This window comes from Carassius carassius, chromosome 40 (assembly GCF_963082965.1).
Source record: "Carassius carassius chromosome 40, fCarCar2.1, whole genome shotgun sequence".
Taxonomy (NCBI): domain Eukaryota; kingdom Metazoa; phylum Chordata; class Actinopteri; order Cypriniformes; family Cyprinidae; genus Carassius; species Carassius carassius.
In genome coordinates this window covers 1,154,231-1,167,847 of record NC_081794.1, presented here as the reverse complement: position 1 = coordinate 1,167,847, position 13,617 = coordinate 1,154,231, and positions in this window count along the sequence as shown.

The following is a 13,617-nucleotide window of genomic DNA, read 5'->3' as shown; positions in this document are numbered from 1 at the left end:
AATCATACTTATATGACCGCCATCAATTTGTAGCAGTGAATGAAGAGGTATCATATTGATCACAAGTGCAGTATGGAGTACCTTAAGGCTCAGTACTAGGGCTGCTACTCTTCACGCTTTACATTTTACCCTTGGGAGATATCATCAGGAAACCGGTGTTAGCTTTCACTGTTATGCTGAAGATACTCAGCTCTATATTTATTCGCGGCCCGGTGAAACACACCAATTTGAAAAACTAATGGAATGCATAGTCGATATAAAAAACAGAAAAAAACAGAAGTGTTAATTATAGGACCTAAAAACTCTGCATGTAATAACCTAGAACACTGTCTAAAACTTGATGGCTGCTCTGTCAATTCTTCATCATCAGTTAGGAACTTAGGTGTGCTATTTGATAGCAATCTTTCATTAGAAAGCCACGTTTCTAGCATTTGTAAAACTGCATTTTTCCACCTCAAAACTATATCTAAATTACAATCTATGCTCTCATTGTCAAATGCAAAAATGTTAATCCATGCATTTATGACCTCAAGATTAGATTATTGTAATGCTTTATTTGGTGGTTGTTCTGTATGCTTAGTAAACAAACTACAGCTAGTCCAAAATGCAGCAGCAAGAGTTCTTACTAGAACCAGGAAGTATGACCATATTAGCGCCATCCTGTCAACACTGCACTGGCTCCCTATCAAACATTGTATAGATTCAAAAATATTGCTTACTACTTATAAAGTCCTGAATGGTTTAGCGCCTCAGTATTTGAATGAGCTCTTGTTACATTATAATCCTCCACGTCCGCTGCGTTCTCAAAAATCAGGCAATTTAATAATAACTAGAATATCAAAATCAACTGCGGCCGGCAGATGCTTTTCCTATTTGGCGCCTAAACTTTGGAATAACCTACCTAACATTGTTTGGGACGCAGACACACTTTTGCAGTTTAAATCTGGATTAAAGATCCATCTCTTTAACCTGGTTTACACATAACATACTAATATGCTTTTAATATCCAAATCCATTAAAGGATTTTTAGGCTGCATTAATTAGGTAAACCGGAACCAGGAACACTTCCCATAACACCCGACGTACTTGCTACATCATTAGAAGAATGGCATCTACGCTAATATTAGTCTGTTTCTCTCTTATTACGAGGTCACCGTAGCCACCAGATCCAGTCTGTATCCAGACCAGATGGTGGATCAGCACCTAGAAAGGACATCTACAACCCTGAAAGACAGCGGAGACCAGGACAACTAGAGCCCCAGATACAGATCCCCTGTAAAGACCTTGTCTCAGATGACCACCGGGACAAGACCACCAAAAACAGATGATTCTTCTGCACATTCTGACTTTGCTGCAGCCTGGAATTGAACTGCTAGTTTCGTCTGGTTAGAGGAGAACTGACCCCCCAACTGAGCCTGGTTCCTCCCAAGGTTTTTTTTCTCCATTCTGTCACTGATGGAGTTTTGGTTCCTTGCCGCTGTCGCCTCTGGCTTGCTTAGATGGGGTCACTTCATTTACAGCGTTATCATTGACTTGATTGCAAATGAATGCACAGACACATTTTAAAGTGAACAGAGGTGACATCACTGAATTCAATGATGAACTGCCTTTAACTGTCATTTTGCATTATTGACACAACGTTTTCCTAATGAATGTTGTTCAGTTGCTTTGACACAATGTATTTTGGTTAAAGCGCTATATAAATAAATGTGACTTGACTTGACCACTATCACACTCAACACCGGAGTACCACAGGGCTGTGAGCTGAGCCCATTATCTTACTCCCCTCTACACCCACGACTGCAAGCCTGTGTATGGATCCAACTCCATCATTAAGTTTGCAGATGACACCACGGTGATTTGGCCTCATCAGTGTCAACGATGAAACTGCCTACAGGGAGGAGGTACAGCACCTGGCCGCATGGTAAACTGAAAAATAACCTGCTCCTTAACACCAGTAAGACAAAGGAGCTCATTATGGACTTCAGGATGAAGAAAGGAAGCACACAGGACCCCATCCACATTAACGATATGGTTGTTGAACGTGTCTCCAGCTTCAAGTTCCTGGGAACCACTATCTTGGAGGACCTGTCCTTGACCACTAACACCTCCAGCCTGGTCAAGAAGGCTCACCAGTGCCTCTTCTTCCTCAGGACACTGAAGAAGAACAAGCTGTCTTCAGCCATCCTGGTGAATTAATACCGGTGTGAGATCGAGAGCATCCTGACCAGTTGGATCACAGTCTGGTATGGGAACTTCTCAGTGGCTGACCGCAAGGCACTGCAGAGTGTGGTGAAAACTGCCCAACACATCACAGGGACACCACTTCCTGCTCTTGAGGACATCCAGAGGAAACGTTGTCTACAACGAGCTCGCAGCATTCTCAAGGACTCCTTTCACCCTGACCACAGTCTGTTTAACCTCCTGCCCTCCGGGAGGCACTTCAGGAGCCTTCGGACAAGGACCAGCAGATTCAGGAACAGCTTTTTCCCTACAGCTGTCTCCTTGCTGAAATCTTCCCTCTGACACCCCCCACACCACACACACAGACTCCTCCCCCTTTTCAACACTACATCTGACTGATTTATTAATTTATTTATTTACAACAAGCAAAAAACAGTGAACTTGTATGGAAGCGTATGGGTAGCAATATTCAATTTGGGATATAATATGCAAAATGACATTGCAATATGTAAAATGACAATGCATTTCTGTATTTACATTTACATTTTCCAATACATTTGTGCAACGTTTGGTGCAAAATGAAAATGAAAATTAAATTACATAATTTTCATTTGCCATTTCATACACCAGTTTTAATATGTAAAATGAAAACAAATTCTAATGCTTTATAAGTTGCAAAATTAAAATTAAAATGTATTACAGAAATGATTAGATATGTATAACATGCTCAAGCTAAAACTGTGGCAAAATTATAATTTAAATGCAATTTTTCTTTTCACGATTGCATTTTCATTCAGTGTCCCGCAATGAATGTAGCAAAATTCAATGTGCACATTGAAAATGCATTCCGAACCGATCACTTGTCCGCCCCCTCCCACCATGTCAATCACTGCGTGAACAAGGTGGGGCTTGCAGAAGGTCAGAGACTCAAATCTCAAGAAGAGGATTCAAGTTAGAGAACATGGACAAGACAGTTGGTCCGTGTACGTTTTGATCATTTCAGTTTATTGCTTCAATATTTCATTCGCACTTGTGGGCGGCGCTGAAGCGCTCCTTTCATCTGATTGGTCGAATCGCTCCACGTTCAACACAGTCTTTTCATTCTTTCAGGCAGAATAAGAGTCAGTGCGAGTGAAGCACTTTAATGTCTGAAACCACCGCTCACTGTTCATTAGCATAATATTTTAATCAGATATAGCTGGGCACAAATCTATATTTTGCTACATTCATTGCGGGACATTGAATGAAAATGCAATCGTAAGTGTCTTGACTGTGAGTGTTAATGCATTTAAGAAAAATAGCATTTAAATGATAATTTTCCCACAGTTTTTGCTTGAACATGTTATACATATCTAATCCTTTCCGTAATACATTTCATTTTAATTTTGCAACTTATAAAACATTAAAATTAGTATTAATTTTACATATTAAAACTGGTGTATGAAATGGCAAATGAAAATTATGTAATTTAATTTTCATTTTGCACCAAACGTTGCACAAATGTATTGGAAAATGTAAATGTTAATACAGAAATGCATTGCCATTTTACATATTGCATTGTCATTTTGCATATTACATTCCAAATTGAATATTGATACCCATATGCTTCCATAAACTTGTTATTACTTGCACTACTGTCTGTACACTACGGAACACTAAGTAATCCATTTGCACACTGAAATATTTTCTATGCATTTTACTGTCCTTTGCAATAGTGTAAATTATGTTCATATGTTCATAGTTCTGCCTATAGTGTACATACACTTTTATATAATCCATCTGTATAGTATGTTCATAGGACACCGATCTGTATATCATGCTTCTAGTATTCAAAATCTATAAATTATGTCCATAATAATTATCTGTATAGTTATTGTTCATATTGTAGACCTTGTATATTCTGTACTTACTGCTTATTGTACTTCTGGTTAGATGCTAACTGAAGTTTGTTGCCTTGTACCTTACATGTGAAATGACAATAAAGTTGAATCTAATCTAATCTAATCTAATCTAATCTAAAAACAAACTGCATAAAAGCAACAAAAGGTCATAAAATCTTGTTTTTGTAAAAGACTAAGCCCAGATCTGATTCAGATTGATGATCCAAACATAGATGGGATCGATCACTTCCATCACCACATGCTTGTACAGTCCTATAACAATCATTCAATCGACATTTCATTCGGTAACGTTAGACAGTTTCGATTTATATGCTGTTTAATGCTCGATTACATTATTTTACAAGTCTTGTTTCTGCTTCTTCATCATCGTGTTTTGACCCAGAGATTCGATACTCTTTGAGTACTATTACAGTTGAAATTACATTAGATTTTATAACCGTTTCTTCTACATATGAAAATGTTTCTCTTGGTCTTCCATCCCTTAACATTCCAGTTCAGCCTGAATCTGGATCCTGTCTGAACTTCCACAAGCTCTTTGAGTTTTCAGTCAACATCTTCAATAAGGATGCTTCTTTCCTTCAAACGTTCATGCAAATACGACAACAAACCACAGAAACGTTAACTCAGGAAACCTCGGAAGAAGAAAAAACAAAGGTACTTCCAGCTCTTTGGGACATACTGAAATCATTTGACAATATTGATCTCGCCTGGGGAAAGTCTGAGAGATGTTTGACCTGTCGAATGCTGATGTGGGCTGGGTCATCTGAGATCTGTATCGCGGGCAGGTATTGAACGTATTAGAGAGGGTGAGCCAGCACAGCTCGAGCTGACAGTAGCATGAGTAAACCATTAGCATGCTGGATCTCTGCGTTGGAAGGCATGAGTTGCCGACCTTTGGGAGTCATGGTGCAAAGCTGGCCGGGCAACCCTATAGGCATCTGGCCCGTGATTTTCCTTTCAGCTCTGTTGTAATGACTCAGCCAGTGAGTAATCAGCCAAACCACTATCGGTTGCATCTGTGCCGTTAGATGCGATGGATGTCTGCCCCTTTAGCGGCGTGCCGGTGTAGATTGGGAGTAAAAGACATTCCCTCTTTGTCCTGAGAATGAGTGTGAAGGACAGAACAATCATGGCCTTACTTACAAAAAAAAGAAAAAAAACAGGTTCTGCCTCTGCGGGCTGGGGGAAAGAGAGGGAAGATAAATTACCCTCTGGTTAAATAATGCAATGAGTTTTATACACTGCAATTGAATAATTTCATTACGTTTAGGAGAATATAATCATTATCAAAATTTTGACGAGGGATTTTTAACACAATTTACATATGGGGCAGAATGTATTTATTTATTTATTTTTTTGTTTGTTTTAGCGCTGTCATTTTATTTATTTATTTGTTTGTTTGTTTTAGTCCTGTCATTTTTATTTATGTATTATGTATTTATTTTGGAGCTGTCATTGTTTATTTATTTATAGTTAACATTTGTATAGCTGACATTATTTATTTATTTATTTGATCAGTTTTTTTGTTTGTTTGTTTTTGTACTGATCTAACACTCTGGTTTGTAGTCCTAATTACCTCAGGGATAATATTTCCAGAGCTTTATTTAATTTAATTTAATTTAATTTAATTTAATTTAATTTAATTTAATTTAATTTAATTTAATTTAATTTAATTTTATTTTATTTTATTTTATTTTATTTTATTTTACATGTAAGACAATTTTGTATTTATAAAGATTTGTATTCCTGTGTAATACAGTGTAAATCTGTTAACACTACAATGAAGTTTAATTTGTTAACATTGCTTAATAATATTAATATAACTTTTTTTGCAGCATGTATTATTCTTAAATATGTCCAATGCACACACACTGCAAACAATATATTTATTATTAAACAAATTATTGTTTTATTTACACAAAGAATAAGTAAAAAACCACTTCAAGTAAATTAACTGCATTTAAATGTAATTGTCATAAATAAAATCAATAAACTGTATTTTTTTTTTTTTTTATAAATTAATATATGTCGAAACATGTAATACATGTGGGCATTGTGGAAATCATCAGCATCTAATCCAAATAGATAAATGAATACATAAAGACTCAAATCAAGCTCAGGAAAAGTGAACTAGACTTTACAATAATATTCAACAACAAGCAAGAGCACTGGGATCTTCTGAGAGTCCTGAAAGCATGGCATCATGGGATACATGTCGACATGCCATGTACAACATTGATAAAAATATGTATGCTTGTTTGTTTGCTGTATCTAATGCATTGACATGCCCACATGGCGCTCATTGGCGACATTGGCGAAGCCTTCAGACGAGGCCTAGAATTAAGCTCTTAACTCGCTGACGCCCCAATCAGAAAACACTAATGCAGCCCAATTAGTGGTGCATTTTTCCTGTCACAAAGATTGCGGCTCTGTCCCATGGTGGAGACAGTCTAATTGAGTAATGTGCAGTTATGAAGGGCCGTAATTTCATATCTGCGGGAAAATCAGCGCTTTGATCAGCTGTGGGAACACTGTAGCATCCTTACGGCAATCACAACTTACGAAAATGCATTTCGGCGCCAGAGCAATGCATAATGTCACCGTTTAAATGAATACTTAGCATAGTCATTTACTAACATTAGATCTGTTGGGTTATTTTCTTCTCTTCTCAAAACACAGCATGCATGTATTCGTATGCATGATCTAGCATAATCCGCCGTGACCTTTATCTGGTGAGAAACAGTTATAAGTTACTAATAAATACGCTTTAGAGCAGCTCTGCTTGTTTAAATGTTGCTGACAGCTCTGGCTCTGGCTGCATTGGGGTTATTAATGAACGCAGACTCGAGCACAGCTGGCTCGCGGCCCACAGTCGCTAACCTTTCACTCCCTCTGCCATACGGCCAGCATCTCCACCAATTATAAGCAATTGGTACGAGTTGTTTTCTCAGGGAGTGAAATTGCTGGTCCGTTAAAGAGAGGCCAGCAATAAAATGTAAATGCTTCCATTTGGAGATTGTGTGGCCAGGATCATGTGCGCAGATAGAGGTGTGGATGCACATGAGCTCATCCTACGCATGTGAATATCCTTAAACACATTTCGGTGCTTTATAAAAGTTTGAGCACTCTACTGTAGCTAAAAAATTCAGCAAGCTACAGGATGCTGAAACAAAAAGTGTTACAACCATACCAACGTCTCATGAAGACATAAAGCGTATTTATTTATCATGTGTGTTCTCCAAAAGCCCTGAGCTAAAATGCTTCTAGAAGTGCTTTACATTCTTAGCAGGCATTTTATGGTCCAAGATACTTAATCATAATTCACATATTGTTTTATTAGCATCTTTCAAAACAAGCAGCTGTGAACACAAATTATTTTATATATATATATATATATATATATATATATATATATATATATATATATACATATATTAATTGTACTAAATTAACATTGTAATTTGTAGTGCTAACTACTTTAGAGATAATGTTATTGGAGCTGTCATTTATTGCTGATTTATTATTTTATTTTATTTTTTTATTAAATTTTTTATTTGTTATTTTATTTATTATTTTTTTATTTTATTTTATTTTTTATTTTTATTGTATTTTTTTATTTTGTTATTTTTTTATTTTTTTATTTTTTTTATTTGGCCCAAAGCCATATACATCATTGACATAAACAGTCCAATGACTTGTACGTGCAAGGCAGCAGAAATCTCTCTCACTCACCTCACAACAGCGTGTTTTGCATATTGCAGAAGCTCTGCCATATTCTACAAGTGCCAAAATATAAGGGTGCTCCATTATGCATGACATAATTCAGCCCAAGTTTGTTTGTGTTTATGTGGGTTTGTTTGTTTTTGCGGGTTTTGGCAGATTCAGACTCATTACACTCAAATCTCCTGTTTGGATGGTTGAATTCTTCTCGGCCTCACAGGGCTGGACGCTGTGCGTGTCGGGAGCCGAGCCATGCTCCCATTTATGCAACAGGCATTTGCTCATCATTGTTTGTGTGGGAGATGGAAGAAGCCAGCTATAAACACTGATCTGAGTCCAGCTCTGAGGTTTCTCGCTCCGTGTTTAGTTTAAAGTCAGGATCTGAGTGCGAGCGCAGGTCCAAGATCTGTCCAGAGAGGTAATATCTGCTCAGAGATCCTGAGTGTGACGCACAGGAAAAGCTTGCGTTATGCTTTACAGTCAAATGTTTGTTTGCTTTGCTTTCATTTTTATATGGGAAAACTACATTATGAGAATTACCAAGCATGACATAACTACCTGTCAGAGTGGTATAACGAATTATGTTGACCAGGGTAAATAAGGCTTTTCGGTAACACTTTACACAGTAAGGTTTCATTAGATAACTATATTCGTTAACATAATCTAACAATAATAATACTAGAATTATTAGTTATTATTAATTTCAACATTTAGCAATGTGTCATCCAATAAATAAATAAATAAGAATGTATCTGCTAATATTATTTAATGAGGTGATATGAACTAATATTGAAAAGCATAATTTTTTTTTATGAACTTTGAATTTTAACATCAACAAAATGTATTGTATACTGTAACAAATTAATTGCTTGTTATTAGTTTGTTCATTGCTCAATATTAGTTTAATTAGTTGTGTGTGGGTGTTTACTATTATTATTAATATTAATCATTACTAGAAATTACTTAATTAGGGCCCGAGCACCGATGGTGTGAGGACCCTGTTGTATCTGCTCTGTTTCTTATTATTATTCTTCCGCTTCTACAAAATGAATCGCATTTTTGAGAGCTTAAACATGTTCAAAAAGTCATGAAACTTTGCACACGCGTCAAACCTGGTGAAAATTTTTGTCTGATATAGGATTCAGAAGAGGGTGTGGCAAAATGGCTCGACAGCGCCACCTATACTAAGAAAATCAACAGCCTTCCAGCTGTGTTTCACGTACATGCACGAAAATTGGCACACACATGTAACACACCAATACCTACAAAAAAGACTCTTGGAGCAAATTCTAAACCCAACATGAAGTCGGTTATTTTTAATATTATGAGCAAATTTTGTGCAATTTTTGTCATTTCCATGCGTTGTATTTTAACAAACTACTCCTAGAGATTCATTCAGATCAACACCAAACTTGGTCAGTGTAATCTAAAGGCCGTTGCGATGTTAAATTGCGAAGATCTTGAGATTTCGTTAAAGGGCGTGTCCGTGGCGGTCTGACAAATTTCGATGTTTCGCCATGAAAAAGGAAGTTGCTGTAACTCAGACATACAATGTCCAATCTGCCCCAAACTTCACATGTTAGATAAGACTTCTGCCCTTAACAGATCTACATGCCCATATTCAGTTATAGTCATAGCGCCACCTGCTGGCAACAGGAAGTGACATATTTTACGCTGCGACAAACTTCTCCTAGAAATATTTTGACATTAATGTATTTTTGTGGTCAGTCTAATCTAAAGGCCTGTGCAATGTTAAATTGTGGCAATCTTGAGTTTTTGTTAAAGAGCGTGTCCATGGCAAAAATGACTAAATTTGATGTCTCTCCACAGCAAGAGAAGTTGTTGTAACTCAGGCATAAAATGTTCAATCTTCCCCAAACTCCGCATGTTCGATAAGAGTCCTGGCCTGAACACATCTGAAGGCCAATATCCCATTATAATGATAGCGCCACCTGCTGGCAACAGGAAGATTGGCACATATATGGAATAAACATTGATATATTCCACTTATATTTATGAGTTCAAACGCATATTTCTCACTGTTCACCTTTTTACTAAAGCCACTCGCTGCCGGTGAGCCTGGGTGCAAGGGCCCGTTCATCGCTGCTTGCAGCTTTAATTATTACTATTTTTATTAATAAAATAAATACATTTTTATGGTATTTTTATAATTAATTGTACTAAATCTACAGTATAATTTGTTGCATTTATTACTTTAGAGATAATGTTGCCAGAGACAGAGTTTAATATGTATGTGTATGTTTCAAATGTATATTCTTTGCAGTGATACAATTTTTTTGGCAGGACGAGACAAACAGATGCTAGAAAAATCTCTGTGATAAAGCTCCATTCATTTTATTGTTTCCTACATACACACAAATACCAGTTTAACAGAATTTGTGATTATTTCCTGCCCTTTCCATTCCCATTATGTCCATAAGCAAATTCATTCCAAGGAAATTGGAAAATACTTCAGACAATCATGCTGCCCACTTCTAATTTCTTACAGTATCCTTGGAAACTGTGTTGTTTGACTGAATGTGTACAGTTTGGCAGACGCATGCGGAGACTGGACCTGGAACGAGGCGCCAATCAAAATATGGCCTTAAACCGCCACAGTGCCATTCCCATGCCACTCTGCCCAGCTCCATCATATCTTATTGGCAGGACTGAGCTGAAAAAGTTGAACAGAGAGAGAGAGAGAAATATTGGAATGATTCATAGAAATCTTCTCAAAGGAAAGTGCTTTGTAAATAAATATTTAGCTTAACTGATACTTCACATATTACATTTTCCCCTGGAATTAAAGGAAACACTCGTCAGTGTCATCAGAGCATCATGGTGCTTTGTAGGGTGTTGCTAAGCACTGACTTCATCTATTACTGGTACAAAACTTACACGCAATTGAATATGCCACATATTACCACAAACAAACCCTCCGTTTTCTTTAGATCTCTCTTAATAGTTAGCGGGCAGAAGCAGTCAGACTATATTTGGTGGAAACATTCAGCATGGGCACTGGGAGCAGACACAGCGGTTGTGGGATGAATATAAAGGTTGTGGGATGAGTTACGGTGAATCAGCAGCTCAGGGCACGCTCCTGAATCCTGAATAACTCAAACATGTTACCTATCGCTCGCTTTATGGCAGATGTGCAGCATATGCACCGCTGGAAACCTGGCCCGCCTGAGATTCCCATGATTTAAAGTTCATCCGCTGTCACTTTTGGAAAAAGTAGCTACACTGAAGATATTTAAGGCTGTAATGTGATATGTATAACTTAATAAATATATCATTTAGAGGTAACTGAACTAATCAGATTAATGTGTGTAACTCTGATCTGGATCACAAATAATTTATCAATGAAAAAATCTCATTCAGTGTTGGGTAAGTACCCTACAATTAATTACTAGCTACTAATGACTTCTTCAGCAGTGTAATTACAGTAGATTACTGGGTCACAATTTAGTTTGGGAACCAACTGTCATTATTAACTATAAACTACAAATTTTGCCTTAAACTCATTTCTAATTTGCACAATGGTGAAACAGTGAGAGTAGAGTCCAAACAGAGTGATAGTGTGACAGTAATAGGTATGCTAATATGTAACTAGTTAAGATAGAGGATTGGTCCCCGAATTAAAGTGTTACAGACTAATTAGTCTCTCTAAATTTCATACTAGCCTTTACCAGCTGAACAGTGTGATGATAGACATCAAACAAACTCCATAAATTATTCTTGAACTGACCAGTTTTGTTGTTAAATGTTCAAACGTTTACTGTATTTATATGCAATTACAGCAGACGTAACTGTAAATAAACAACAGTAACATTCAGAGTAATCCTTTACTTTTTCAAGAAAAAACATAATAATGCATTGCACCAACACTTATTTTATTAAAGGGTAATAGTACTAAATAGTATTTGAACAAGAACATCTCTAACTTAAAAATATAATGGTGAAAAGTAGAATTTGGCAGAATATTTTCCAGTACACCACACAGGCACTGAAATCAGTAAATGTTTCCACATGAACGATTTCCAGTGATACAAATTTGATACAAACTACATCTAAGTAACTTTACAAGTCAACTTATTTCAGTCCTAACCCTTCCAGTCTACTAACTCTACTAACACATTACTGAGAGCTTGTAGATATGTAGGAGCAGTGTTACTAACGGTATAGTCAACAGAATGCGTTAAAAGGGACATCAAAATAAGGTGAATGTTTTTTTGTTGGATGCTGGGAAAAAGCAAGAATGCATGGCTTGTGTTTTCACAGACACATGCTAAGCAGAACCTGATTTCAGTGAAGTGATCTCACATGCACACCATTTATTTTCACAGCACCGATCTGCTTGTTTTCCTTTGGGAGGGAAGCTCATTACAATAACCCAGGAGGACCAATTCATTATCCTCATTAGACCAAACAGCCTGTTAAGAGACAGTCTGCTCAGATATTTTATGTTTCGAATGGCAAAAAGCTAGACATAAATATAATATATATATATATATATATATATATATATATATATATATATATATATATATATATGTGTGTGTGTGTGTAGTTGATAGCATTTTCTGTCTATTAATAATGTTATCTGATGCAGCATTACTATCAAGAAAAACTTCTTCATTAAATTCATATGCATTTAATAATATCTGCAATTTTTATTATTATTATTATTATTATTGCAATTATTATTATTATTATTATTATTATTATTATTATTATTATTATTATTATTATTATTATTATTATTATCATGCTTACATGGCAAAGGCAGCACTACACATTGACAAAAAGTTGAAAATAGTACATGCAATTATGAATACAAATAACCTTTGACAGACCATTTCCAACCGTAGCTTATTTTTGTCTGTTCTCCGGCTACAATGTACAATTGTTGTGTCACAATCTTCCTTTGTGTGTAATTCTTCAAAATTCTGTTTACTATGCCTTTGCAAATAAAACGCTGGGAGAAATGTGTCTGCTAAATGAGCTGATGTGGAGCTCGTTGACAGAAAGTGAAGGTGGTCGTGTGGCGCTGAATCATGGCATGCTTACCGCGGTACATCATGGACTTCATGTCAGGCAGGACTAATCAATCACGGAAGCTTGTTTTGACTGGCACAGCGGTTCGTTTTGACTTGATATCATGTGATGTATAAATGCAATGTCATGGTTGCTTACATGTAAGTCAAGCATGGTGAAAAAGACACTAGCAATGGTTGAATGCAAATCAGAACTGAAAACATGAGAAAACTGGCTGAGCGACAGCCACCGAACACACCAAATCCTGACGAAAGCTTGGCCCACTCTAATCATCACATTGAGGATTGTGTTGAATGCAAAGCAGACAGGAGGACACCATAAGATGCATTACATGATGCAGAGAACAGAAATTGTGCTTTTTGTTCCAGTAATCGTTGACTTTGGCAACATCATAACTGTATTTTTTAACCTCCTGTCTGAATGGGTCCTTCAACGGCCCCCTCTTGTGGCAGTAAGGTGAAACCACTTTAACACATAGCAGAGGCTCCTCACCAAAACTGAATCTCATTTATAGTCAGCTTAAAGGGACAGTTCACCCAGAAATAAAAATTGTGTTATTTACTCACCGTCATCTTGTTCCAAACCTGTATAACTTTGTTCTGTGGAACATAAAATAAGACATTTTAAAGAACACTGCTCAGCAAACACTTTTGGTTCCCGATGATTTCCAGCACAAGTCGATGGGAACTGAAGCTGTTTGCTTACCTACATTATATAACATTATTGTTTTGTTGTGCCCTAAAGATTAGAGAAA